This window comes from Chinchilla lanigera, unplaced genomic scaffold, assembly GCF_000276665.1.
Source record: "Chinchilla lanigera isolate Chin_1 unplaced genomic scaffold, ChiLan1.0 scaffold00006, whole genome shotgun sequence".
NCBI classification, from domain to species: Eukaryota; Metazoa; Chordata; class Mammalia; order Rodentia; family Chinchillidae; genus Chinchilla; species Chinchilla lanigera.
The window spans coordinates 9,348,350-9,361,676 of record NW_004955407.1 but is presented as its reverse complement, the minus strand read 5'-3'; positions in this window follow the sequence as shown (position 1 = coordinate 9,361,676).

The following is a 13,327-nucleotide window of genomic DNA, read 5'->3' as shown; positions in this document are numbered from 1 at the left end:
TTAAAAATTTACTCTTCATTTCCAAAGTGTATTATTTGAAATTATTTACCTAATAAAGTTTAGGGAAAACCATGTCTTTTAATATAATGATAAACATTAAGTCAGTGGAGACAGTTAAGAGACCTAACACTAATGAAATGATAAAAATGCCAAGAAATTTAGTACAAAGTGAAAAACTTTCAAGTAGCTATTTCAACTGTAAATAGGCAAAGATTTCAAAATGACTCTGTCTGGAAGTGGTCATCCTAGCATGACCACAGAGCAGATAGCAAGAAGTTTCTGTCCATCAGTCAGAACATCTAAGAATTAACATGATCTTTTATAATCAAACACTGCAAAACTTGCAGAAACCATCAGGTTCCCAGCAAACATGCCAATATTGGATCAAGAAAAAAGAAATTAGACGTGATAAAGTTTTGTGACATTTTTACTTGGCTTTGCCCCATGTTTTCCCAGAATCAATGAAAGTTTGGAAGATGGTAACTTCTGTTCCCTATATGGAATCCTGCTACTGTCATTGACTAGGTCGTACAAGGTTTCCAAAGACATTTTACAGATGCTAAGACCTCCTTTCCTGGGATTAAATTACTGGTTCACTGACTCCAATTGAGGAAAAAAGAATTTTTAGCACACATCAGTAGGAGACCTAAAGGCTTTATTAGGCAGAAATTTAAAAATACACACTTAAAGTGAATGCAGGAGTCTGTTATTATTAGATTTGCCCTAAAACAAAAGCTAAGCAGAATCCCTTCAGATTGAAATAAAAGAGAACTGGATAGTAATTCAAGTCATATCAATAACAACAACAACAAAAACTCTAGTAAAGGTAACTCTAAGGGAAAGTATGGTCAGTACTATAAAATATGACATATATAGTAAATATATGTCATATATATACTATATACTACTTTAATGGAATAAATCTAGAAATAATGGAAGGGAAATTGGAAAATTCACAGATATGTTGAAAGTAAAGTACAAACTGTTAAGCTCTGAGGAAGTAGAAAAAGAGAAATAATCTATAAGAAAACTAGTAAAAGAAAGGATATAATAAGGATTGGAACACAGATGAATGAAATAATCCTAAAAAATAGAGATAATAAACCAATAATAGGTTCTTTTAAATGATTAAAATAATTTATAAACACTACACTAACAAAAAATACATGAATGAATAAAATAAGACATACAAACAGTGACATTACTGATTATTTTACAAAAGTGAAACACAATCAAGAAAATGTGCAAAATTCTCAAAATATGTCACTTATTTAAATTGACTGAAGAACCAAAAAGATTGAATTAATGATCAAAAACCTCCCAACAGGGAAAGTTAGGAACCATGTGGCTTCATTGGTGAATTCTATCAAACCTTAAATCTTAAATATTCTTAAATAAATCTTAAGATGAAACATAAAGTTTTAAAAAATGTTTAACTTTTTATAGCAATCATTAACCTGTTGCTAGAAAAATATTTCTTCTGTTTGTTTCTAAAGCCCTTATTACAACTATTCCATCAGTTCTCTTATGTGTTTTTTCTGTTCAGTAAATATCAGAAAAGACCTAGGAAATTAAAAAAAACAACCCATTTTTAGCCACATAATTTAGAACTGTACACCTCTCACTGGTTAAAAATGTGGTTAATTATAAAATCAATGCTCCTTTACAAAATTATTTTTACTACCCTTCTTGAAATAGTGTACAGCTGATCTGGATGTGTCACATAAAAATTAGTCTCTGATTTCCCAGTGTACATAACTATGAGAAACAAATATGTCTTGCTTTAACCTATTACTTTTATGACATTTTCTTACAGCACCCCCCAAAAGGCCAGCCAATGCTGTGACAAAACAAATGAGTGTGCAGTATGCTGATGATGCTCTGTGTCTCCTGAACATTATGATTCCTAAGTCATATAGGTGTGAGTTGTCCACATGCTGCCTATTGGTACAGAATCACTCTCAAAACCAGTGATATGACAGTGACCTTGGCTATGTTTATAGACCTTGTGACACGGAAAAGAGAATGTAGTAAAAGGAGAACCAAAAGACTAATAGGTAGAATCTGTGGAACTCCCAGAAGAGCTCTTAATTAAATACCTGCTTAAAAAGGTGAAATATTTCCATGTTCTTAGAAACACTACAGACTCAGAATCATACATTATTAGTATTTGGTGTGTATTCTAGACAATTTGTTACCTGAAATGCAAATGAAGGCAAGGCAATATCTAGATCACAAAAAATAAAAGACAACTATTAGTTATCACTATTTTTTGTCAGCCTTCCATTACTGGAACAAATATCTCAGATAATCAACTTGTAAAAATGCGTTTTATCTTGAAATATGGTTTTCAAGGCTTCAGTCTAAGAAATGACCAACCCATTGCTTTTATGACATTAATGTGAACAACAGTAGTTCGTGATAGGGTCACATGTCAAAGTAAGGGTGTGATTTTCAGTGCCAAACTTGAAAGAGAGGATGAGGAAGAGGCCTAAATTAAGGTCCTCATATCCCTCAGTGGCATGCCCCACTGACTGGAAGATTTCCTCCTAGGACCTACTGTATAAAGCTGCTACTGTACCATCTCCCAATAACTACAGGAATTGTGTAAAGACTCAACACGCGGGCTGCTGGGAGCACTTATACAAACACAGCCATCTCTTGATCAACTAAAAATAATGGAAATATATTCTCTCTCAATTTACATCTTGGTTTTTCTATCTATGTGGTTACTTATGTATGGATCCATTTTTCTGTTCTTTGATTTAACTATTGTTAGATAGAATAGCTGTATTCAAAAGGAGCTCAAATTTAAACTAGCTTAAGAATTTGTAAAATTGTTTTTCAGAAGTGGTGCACACCCATAATCTCAGCACTTGTGAGGCTGAGGCAGAAAGATCTGTATAAATTTGAGGATAGCCTGGACTACACAGTGAGTTCAAAACCAGCTTGAAGTGCATAGAGAAAATTTGCCTAAAAATGTAGACTGTAGAACAGTTACTAGAGTGGAACTACCTAAGAAAATAAAGTCACAGAATCATTCAAGTTTGCAGATACATAACAGCAGTTTCTTCATATTGTGAAACTATAAATTTTTGGTCTCCTATTGCAAGAATTACTTTTTCAAATTACCGTATGTATTATTCCAAGTGTGATAATTATATTCACATGAAGAAACATGCAATTACACTTGCAGTAGTGCAATTACATGTGCAATAGTCTCCGAGAGCAGAAGTCAGCTGATTTCTGCTACATGCTGGTACAGTGCTAAAATTACATTCTACATGCTAAAGTTGCATCTGCATGTTACTTCTGATGACATCAGTGAATGGGAAAGCACGCTTGTGATCCGGTACAGCAGATTTTAAGTTGTTTCTTCCTGTTACTCATTGACTGTTGCTAAATCACTTGTTCATTCATTCAGGCAGCAATTCCTTTGCTTGTATGTGATGAAACAGGAAACTATCAACCTAAACTAGAGAGTAGTTTGGAAAAATAGAATAAAGACTTTCACAAAGGTTGAAAACATACATATTAAAAACTATGTTTTTATTGATGAATAAATAATGAAGTAAAAGCTATAATCGCAATGAGGTCCCACAAAAATATAATTTATGCAGTTAAGACGCAACTGAAATTGAAAGCATCAATTTTTTTAAATCCCAGTAAAGTGATACATTTATATCCAAACATAACATTTTGATGATTGATTTTAAGGAAAGCTAAATCCGTGCTCCAAGGAATGTGGCTACATTTAAGTGACCCATTGGACATCAGTATGCCATGGCAATCTTTAAATGTTGATATTGCCTTCATCATGTAAATAAAGATTATCTCGTGAGCTCAGGTTTATCTCATAGACCTAATGTGAGCATGCAGTGCTCAACAAGAACATGCACAGTTATTTATCATTTAAATTCTTTCAATGGCCTATTTTAAATACTTACTGTTCTTAAAGGATTTCACAGCAAATTTGAAAAGTAGAAAGCATTCAAGTCCAATTGAGAAGGATGAATTTTAGATATAGAAACACAGACCAAAATAAGGAACACTTTGATTAGTAGTTCCTCTGAGCTACATCTCTGGCCCAATGGCAGGTATTGAAATGACTGCCAAAAAGTTTTAATGTGTTTAAGACATTACTAAATCATATGTGTGTTTAATATGATTTACTTATAAGAAAAATCCTATAATTGTATGGCAAGTTTAAGAAAGTCAGAAACTCAGGAAGTTTTTCCATGATATAATCCACAATATGGGGAAGGGTACTTACTTCCATCCTCTAAAACTATGCTACATCTTGGAAACTGGTCTTAGTTACATAAGCACAGCCATAAAGATTAAAAATATTTATGGACAAAGAAAGATTCAATTTTATAGATTTCCTTTAGTTAGATTTAAAAGTTGGGTATGATGATTTTCACTTAATTCAGAAATGTAACACAGCAGACAAGCTGTTGAATTTTACATGAGCTAAAGCATATTTTTGCTCTCCTAAGCCATACCTGTGCATATAGTTAAGTTTTTCAGGTAATTACTTCCAGGTGCTTGCCTATAGGAATTCATTGCAATGCAATGAAATCAGAGTAATAAACTCATCAGCAAAAATTAACCCATAGGCATGTTACAGAGACACATATATTTAAATGGCATCAGTATTATAATTTGTGGATTCTAGATGTTTATGTTCATGATGAAGACAATCTCCTCCTAGGTAATTAGAAAGATCTACATACAACTAGGTATATTTCACTGTATCCTAACCTTATTAGAATATCTCACATGCCCAATTTTTAGATGATGCATTTAGATTTTTACCAATTACCATGTAGAAATGTGTGATTTCATTGTTCTATTCCTACAATTGCACACAGAATGCAAGTAACCTCTTCTGCTTTCTCTTGTCCTTGATTAAATGTTCTGTGAATTGTCAGGGCATTTTAAATTGGAAAAGGCTAGCAGATGTAAAAGAGTTCAGATGTGCTGTGGACCTGTAACAACTCATCATGAGGAACATAATCATTATGTACCGTGAACATGTACTAATAAAAAGTAAAAATTGAAAGAAAACATTGGTTATGGTGAAGAGAATTTAAACGTTTGCAATCTTAGCATTTTCTTTAAATATTGTTTGAATTCACTGAATTGATTTTTAATCACATAAAGAAAGAAAGTTCCATGTCTTTGCAGTGTTTAGCCATGGTATTTAGGAGAGCTTTGATTGAAAATATTGAATAAAGTTTATTTCGTAAAACACACTGAGATGTGCTGTGCATGTCTCTATTTGTGAATTTTTGTGAGTATATCCCAAATATATACTTACATGAAATGTTATCATAACGATAGACATTTCCTACTCAACAGAGTATCAGAGTGGAATATTTCCATTAATAGAATACATATAATTAAAATTCTTGTGTGAATATGATAGAATATTTCTAAATCAAGTATTCATATGTATTTATTGTGTATATGTTACCATTTATATTAAAATAAACAGTTCATTTTAATTCACTAATGGAGCCCCTATTAAATACTCCTTAAATTATTACATATTATTATATGCTGAAAATTCTTGCTCAGAAATTCATGGAAATTCAAAGTTAAAAAATATTATATGTAAATAGTGAAAAATTATCACTTCTATACCATTTCCTACCCATATAATGTACAATGACATTTATACGTATACTCAAAATTTTAAGAATTGTTTGTTAGATATTTTGGGCTTGCATTCTATTTTCAGTCAAACTATTATAATGTTTTTATAAAGTGGTAATACTGAACAATTTTCTGGGAAAAAGACAAGTTTTCTCTAGTGTACACATTTTCATATATATAGAGTAAGGAAAATTAAAAGGCTGGGGTGTGATTAATGGAAACCCATTCTCTGTAAAACCAGGTTGTAACGTATAATAGATAGCACATTGTGACAACAACTCATATTAAATTTTAGTTTACATTCCAGCAATTTTTAAAAGTGAAAGTTTTAAGAGGTAGATCTATCATGAGTGCTTTACTTTGAAAATTATCTCAAATTGCTTTGACATCTAAGTAGTGGTTGCTTGAAGAAAAAGCTGAGTTCTTCAACATATTGTGCTCCCTTTCCACCATGTTATGGCACCGTATGAAGGCTTTCACCACATATCAGTGCCAAGACTATGGACTGTCCAGCATCTGGAGCCAGGACACAAGTAAACTTCTGGATTTAAATTACCCTTTCAGAGAAAAACAACTATTACAAAATTACTATTATGTGTTGGAAGAAGCCATGATTCTCAAATTCCCTCTTGTAGAAAAAAATGCCTGGTAAATTAGGGAAAATGTCTCAGAATAAAGGTAAAATTTCATAAAATTCAAAGTTGTGAAAAAAATGTTGAAATACAAATGGGTTGTGAAGAATATTTAGATTCTATCAGTGCTTATTAGAAGTACATCACATATAAATGATCATTGTAATTGCACATAATGGAGCTTATTGCAGATTTTGAGGTCATAGTTTTAGGAAAGATAATTGAGGCCACTGAAGACAGGGCGATTTTGTGAGTATTGTGAGTAATGAGAAGCCCTGCATGACCAACCAGTTCACAACCTAATTCAAGACAGCCTCTTGAAAGCTGTCTGAAATACATAGAAAGACCCTAGATCTGACTCTGACAGTGAGTTCTGGACATTAACTTGTAGGAAGCAATCAGATAGGCAAAAGCCAATGAGACTTGAGTGCTGAAACTTGACAGCCAAGGATCTGAATTTCTTTGTCCTCCAAAAGAAAAGGGAATGAACAAGATCCAGAGCAATGGATTTCAGGAAGTTATTTCAGAGAAATAGCAACCTGCATGCATAAGACAGTAGAAGAGTGACCTGAACTTTGAAGCAAGAGAAGTACGGGATACAACCTGAATGCAGAATTTTAATAGCATAAACTCCTGAGAACTAAAACATGTAAAGCTTATAGTATCTTAGTTAGAAAAGAATCCCCAAACCCTATTAAGCTGTCAGCAGCAAAGTAATGTTTGGAGCAAAATTTCCACAAGTGAGGGTTTGGATATTTATGGAATAAAATCAGCACCTTTTATCAGATTTTAATGGTAGAAAACAGAAGCTGCTCAAGATCTAAAATAACAGTAAATATGTTTTCATGCTTGATGAATACTAGACAGATGTGAAGTGTCTGCTTCATTTTTTAGTGTACAGGTTGACAGGCATGGTTTTGCTATAAGCATCAGGGAACAGGCTGCAGCTCTCATCCTGGATGGATATCACCTTCTTCAATGGGAGAGATACATGCGCAGTGTTCTTATCCTCGCAGTGGTAAAATGCAAAAGAAGCAAGTAGAAACATACGATGCTCTTAAAGAGTTAGGCAAGGAGTTAACAATTTCTCACATCATCCACAAACAACTGGACAAAACCAGTCAAATATCTAAAGTTCATGTAAGAGTGAGAGGGATGTATATTCTGACTCTAAAGAGCATACGAGGCACAAACTAAATATTGGGAGACATTTAGAAAAGTAATGGGATTTATCTCCCACAACTCTGAACATATCAACAAAACTCATAGCATACTGACATTGTGAGGAACAAATAACAGAAAACTGTTAGGATAGATTTAAATCCAAGGACTACAATGGGGTGCTATGGTGTGAAATATTTTATTCATCCAAAAATTGTATGCTGAAATTTAATCCCAAATTGGCAGCAATAAGAGATAGGGCCTTTGGAAAAGAGGAGATCATTGTGGGGGAGCCCTCAAGAGTGGAATCAGTTCCCTGTTTATGAGTCCCAAGGGAGCACCCTTCCTCCTTCTACCCCGTGAAAACACACAATGGCTCACATAAAAGTGGTGGTACTGAGCAGATTTTTCATGGTTGCAAATTTTCTGGAACCTTTGAAAAACATAAACTAGCAGTCTCAAGAAAACATCGCTTCAAAGGAATAAAATAAGAATCATAAATCCTTGTTCTCCTAGTTTTCTGAAACTAAAGATTGTTAGTAAGTAATTTTTTCTCTAGTGTGAAGGGAATAAGTTTCTGTGTGTATGAATCTACTCGTTCATGATATTTCTTTCTTATGGCAACACTAAAACATCTGCCCAAAACATGTAGACAATTCAGGAAAAGAAAAGCTTCTATAAATATTTTAATATTAAATTTATTGAGACATCCTAAGATTAGTATAAGTTAACTTTGGCTTCTACAATTACAAGAGGTTCTCAGAGTGGTACTTTGGAGTTCATTAGTACGGCTGCTTGGGTAACCTTGGACATTGAGACTGCTGCACATGCATTTTCAATTTCTTTCATTAGGGCCAGCAGTGTAGTGGGTTTTCTGCAATATACAACATCCTCTAGGGTCTCCCATAAAAAGGTAACAGCATCTGTTGAAGAAATATCATACTATTTTTATTTTCCTGAAGTGCATATACATTTTTGGTTGGCTCTGTATATTGCATTTGCTACACTTAGAAAATAAAATTATTTAGCTGAAGGTATAATTGATAATGTGGAATGAATATTTATAAAACCTGTTTATAAGGCAATATAAAGAAATGATAAAATAGAGAATATGAAAAAGAAGTTAAATATATTTATTTTAAAAATCAGATGTGTCATCATTTGTTTATTTGGGAAGAAAAACTTGAGAAAAAAGATGGAACAAGCCCTAAAGAGATCATGGTTACAAATTTTCTGGAATCTATGAAAACCATAAATTGGTAGTCTCAAGAAAATATCACTTCAAAGGAATAAAATAATCATAAATCCTAGTTTTCCTAGTTTTCTGAAACTAAAGATTGTTAGATATGGACATAAGTATTAGAGATAGATTGTTAGAGATATCAGCCAAAGGGAAAGACAATATCCGTTAACAAAATTATTGTTAAAACTGCACCGTGTGTGCTAAGAACGATACAAAAACTATTAGCCAAAAGGTAGTGACATAAGGTTTATGAAATGATGGGAAGTATAAGTCTTAACTTCTCATTGTATATCCAGGACTATAAACTGACAGTTATATTCTACAGAAATAACAGCCATAAAAGAACATGTACAGGTAAGCAAAATTTATCATTTAAAATTGTACTGCAAATGAACTGCTAAATGACGTTTCAAAAAAGAAAATATTTACCCAATTGTCAAAGATTTAAGGAGATATCAAAAATAATTTTGACTTTTTCTTTGTTGTTTGATTTTCTAAATTGATTGTATTAAAAGTATATACTTTGATAGTAAAGGATCAGAATCTTTCTGTGTGTGTATTTATGTGAAAGAAAAATTGGAGAACAGAGAAAAATTGTTTTATGTGAAAAGGACAAGGTTTGCTTAAGACATAGAATGAGGTAGTTTAAAAAATCTGAAGAAATTGAAATTAACAGTTTATTAAAATAGAGAACAATTCATAAACTGGTCAGCACTCATAGATATTGATGCACAGACCTCTTCTCAGTAATGTGAGTAGGAGCTTGTATAGGTCAAACAGAAGCAAATAAACCACCCAGCTGTCTGTAGCTATATCTTTGCTCTAGCTTACATATTTATTATTTATTTTTGAAGTGGGTTTTCTCTATGTTGCCCAGGCTGGCCTCAGATTTCATAACTCAATGGACCCTCTTACTTCAGCCTACTGAGTAGCTGGGAACACAGGCATGAAAAACTATGCTATAAATGTCTTTATTTCTAGAGTTTATAGCTCATAGTGCTGAAATAAACTTCAAAGAAGAAACAGGAACTTATGTGCAGTTTATAATTTCTATTATAAACACCTGGAACAAATGTATCTTTCAAGTAATGAAAGAAAATCCATTTGTCAGTGAGATATAATATATTAATATGGTTTCCTGTACCTCAGTTTTTGAAACAAGGCAGAAAATAATTTGTTTGCAGTATTACATTCCTGTTTCTGATTTAACTGCTGATTTTACTATTGCATGTTTACAAAAAAAATCTTAAAATAATCCAATTATTCTTAAAACTATCCCTTAAAAAGATCTTTAGCACTTTTATGATTCAGCTGCCCATTTGAAAAGTCAACAATTTACCTGGCAACTACTACTTGCAAGGTACTTTACTAGGTACAGTACTAGAGAAAATTAAAAACAAAGCACAATCCTTTCCTTCATAGAGAAAATGACTGAAATTATTCTGGATGCTTTTATTTCTCACATAATGAGGTTTCAGGAGATTTTCTGAAATTATTCAATGTCCCTTATGATTCAGTTTAAATTTATAGTATATTTGGCTTATTATTCATCAAACTACTCTCAAATATTATCAGAATTTAATAAATATTTGCTAATTTAATGAAATGAAAACCACAAAAGAGATGCGTCATTAAGTACCAAATTAAAAAATAGAAGATATGGGCTACATTTGTCAAGAACATACATACATATGATCAAATATGTTCAATATATTCTGTATGTTGCATAACGAAGTTGTTGCAATGGATTCATTTTTATGAATACCACAAAGCTCAGTATGCTTGAAAGTTTAATATTCCATATTTTTAGGGGAGTTCTTAGAATCTTTTTGACTGTGTCAACTCTTAAAAACATTCAAACTATATTTAATAATTTACTCGCTAAACTGCAATACATTAATTTTTCACACTTAGAAGATATATCAATTTTTCTATCTGTATTAAACTAAATCACTTTATTAAAACAATTTGTAAATAATAACTGTCAGACTTTGAAATGAGTTTACTTTTTTAGAAAAAAATAATTGTTTTGTTTAAGTTTAGTTGCCATACATTTATCAGTGATTTTTAAATTTTTTTATTTATACATTTATTTTTATCACTTGTAAATATCTTATAGTAATATAGCTACCACTTTACTTTTTTATTATGTAAAAACATATTAGAAATCTTAAAATAATCATTTTGAAAATTTCTCCCATTATGTTTCATATAAAGGCTTTCTATGTTTAAAATAAACATAAATTTTAAATATTGACATATATGTGCTTAATGTATAGATTTTTATGTTATATATGTTAAAGAAAACTTTACTTACAACTATAATTGAAATATTACTAAAAAAATGTTTGCCTTTCATATTTACATAATCATGACCTAGCGATTTCTGCTGCAATAATCATGGTACGTTTCATGAAGACTTAAAACTGGGTGGTTACAGATGAATTTCAAGCGCACAGAGGCTTTATTTCCTTTTGATTGTGGATAAATTTAGAAGGTAGAAAATATGACCACTTAACATAAGTAAGATAGATAGATAGATAGATAGATAGATAGACAGATAGATAAAAAGATATTATTTTAGGCCACATGTTTGTTTGTTTGTTTTTTCCCGGTACCGGCAATGAAACTCACAACTTCGTTCTTGCCAGGCAGGGGCTGTGCCGCTGAGCTAAATCCCCAGCCCATTAGGCCACTTTTAGTTCTCCAGTTTCAGCTGAGATTTTCTTTGGATATCATTAAGATACATCCCTAAAAACCACTCATCAAAAATTTTCAAATCCTACATACCGCCATAGGTGACAGAAGTCTTAACCTATGAGACAGACTCCCCATAAGACCTAGATTTATTCAAAACCACTGTCCTATGCCATTGTGTTTTTACAAATATAAACACCAAAACCAGATACTTATAAAAATATGCTTTCTTTCATGTAAATCTCAGTACAGATTGATATTAAATATTTTTTGTTTCATACTAAACACCAAAGACTTCCGTTTTATATATTTTTCAAATTTTTCTTTTAGAATTGCTCATATGGTAGTATTAAATTTTAACCATGACATGGTACTGAGTTGCAGTGTACAACCAAGGCAGCACGGCCATTGATCCATTACTCTTCTACTTCACAAACTTCCCTAAGTGATCATGATACATATCTTCAATAAACCGAGTGGAGGAAATGAGATGTTGCTCTTTCATCTTTGGATATTATGATTCAGAAATACCAAGAAACAAGAAGAAATATCTAAAGTTTAACATTCCTGGTCTGGTTTTCCATAGCTCTAAGTTATATAGATATACATAGATACATCTATACCAATACCTATGAATTTAAAACTGCTCTATGTACTTAAAATTGGCGCATGTTCTAACTGAACATATTTTGTTTCCAAACTATCAAGTAGAAGATATTCCTGAAATAAAGCAGCTGTACCCCCTAGATACTATTGAAATATAGTCCTAAAAATTAGTATCTAATTATTAAGCCTTATTATTGTCTAAAAAGTACATCCAAGAAATTTCATAAACAAATGCAGGATCCAACAATATGCTGATTATATTTTGCCAGATATCTACTAAACGTATAAACAGAATAATGTACATGTGTATGTTAGTAATATGATCATGGATAGATCATTTTCTTTGACAGATTAATGTGAAATATATATCTTCATAAAGAATGATGCCTATTATCAATTTTGAATACATTTGTTTGAATTCATTTGTTAAAACATTAATATGCAAACTGTAAATTAGAACAGTAATGAATGATATAGTCATTATAAAGTGTAGAACCTTTGGTTTTTTTTTGTTGTTGGTGGTGTTGTTTTTTTTGGTATCAGGAATCGAACTCACGACCTTGCGCTTTCCAGGCAGGTTTTGTGCTGCTGAGCTAAATCCCCAGCCCTAGAACCTTTGAAAATTAATATTTAAAGGTATATTTCTATACAGCCAAGCAAAAGATGAAGAACTTTGTTTTGCATTAAAATTAATGATAACTATTGCTGAATTGTGATTGAAATTTTTATGAGAATCTCATCACAACATATTTCTTGAATGCATTTGTTCCTAATATAAGAATTATAACTCATGATCACTCTTCATATAGAAACTTTTTAAATTTGGGCAATGGATGGCATTCAGTCTAGGCTCTTGGCACTGACCTGTATCCCTATCACTTCTTTTTTATTTTGAGACAGAGTCTGGCTAATTTGCTAGGTTTCCCTTGAAATTTTCAAATCCTACATCCCTCCATAGGTGACAGAAGTCTTAACCTATGAGACAGACTCTGAACTTACTCTTGAACTTTCTCTCCACCTCAGCCTCCACGAAGGAGTGCACAGTAAATATGTTTTAATTTATAGTCAGTGATAATAAGGAGAACCACACAGCGATCACAGCATTGTGTATTTATTTTATCATCCCATAATGCAATTTGTGTTCATTATTTTTTTCTGAAATTTATGATTTAACACCTTTTACTGTCCTCTTTTTCCCATACTGTAAAATGAAATGAATTCTACCATTTAAATTTTACATTCAAACGTCATTGTTTAATAAGCATGAAAGTAAAAGCTAGCTTTGTTCCAATACAGTGGTACTAAATAGTTTACAATATTTTAAAAA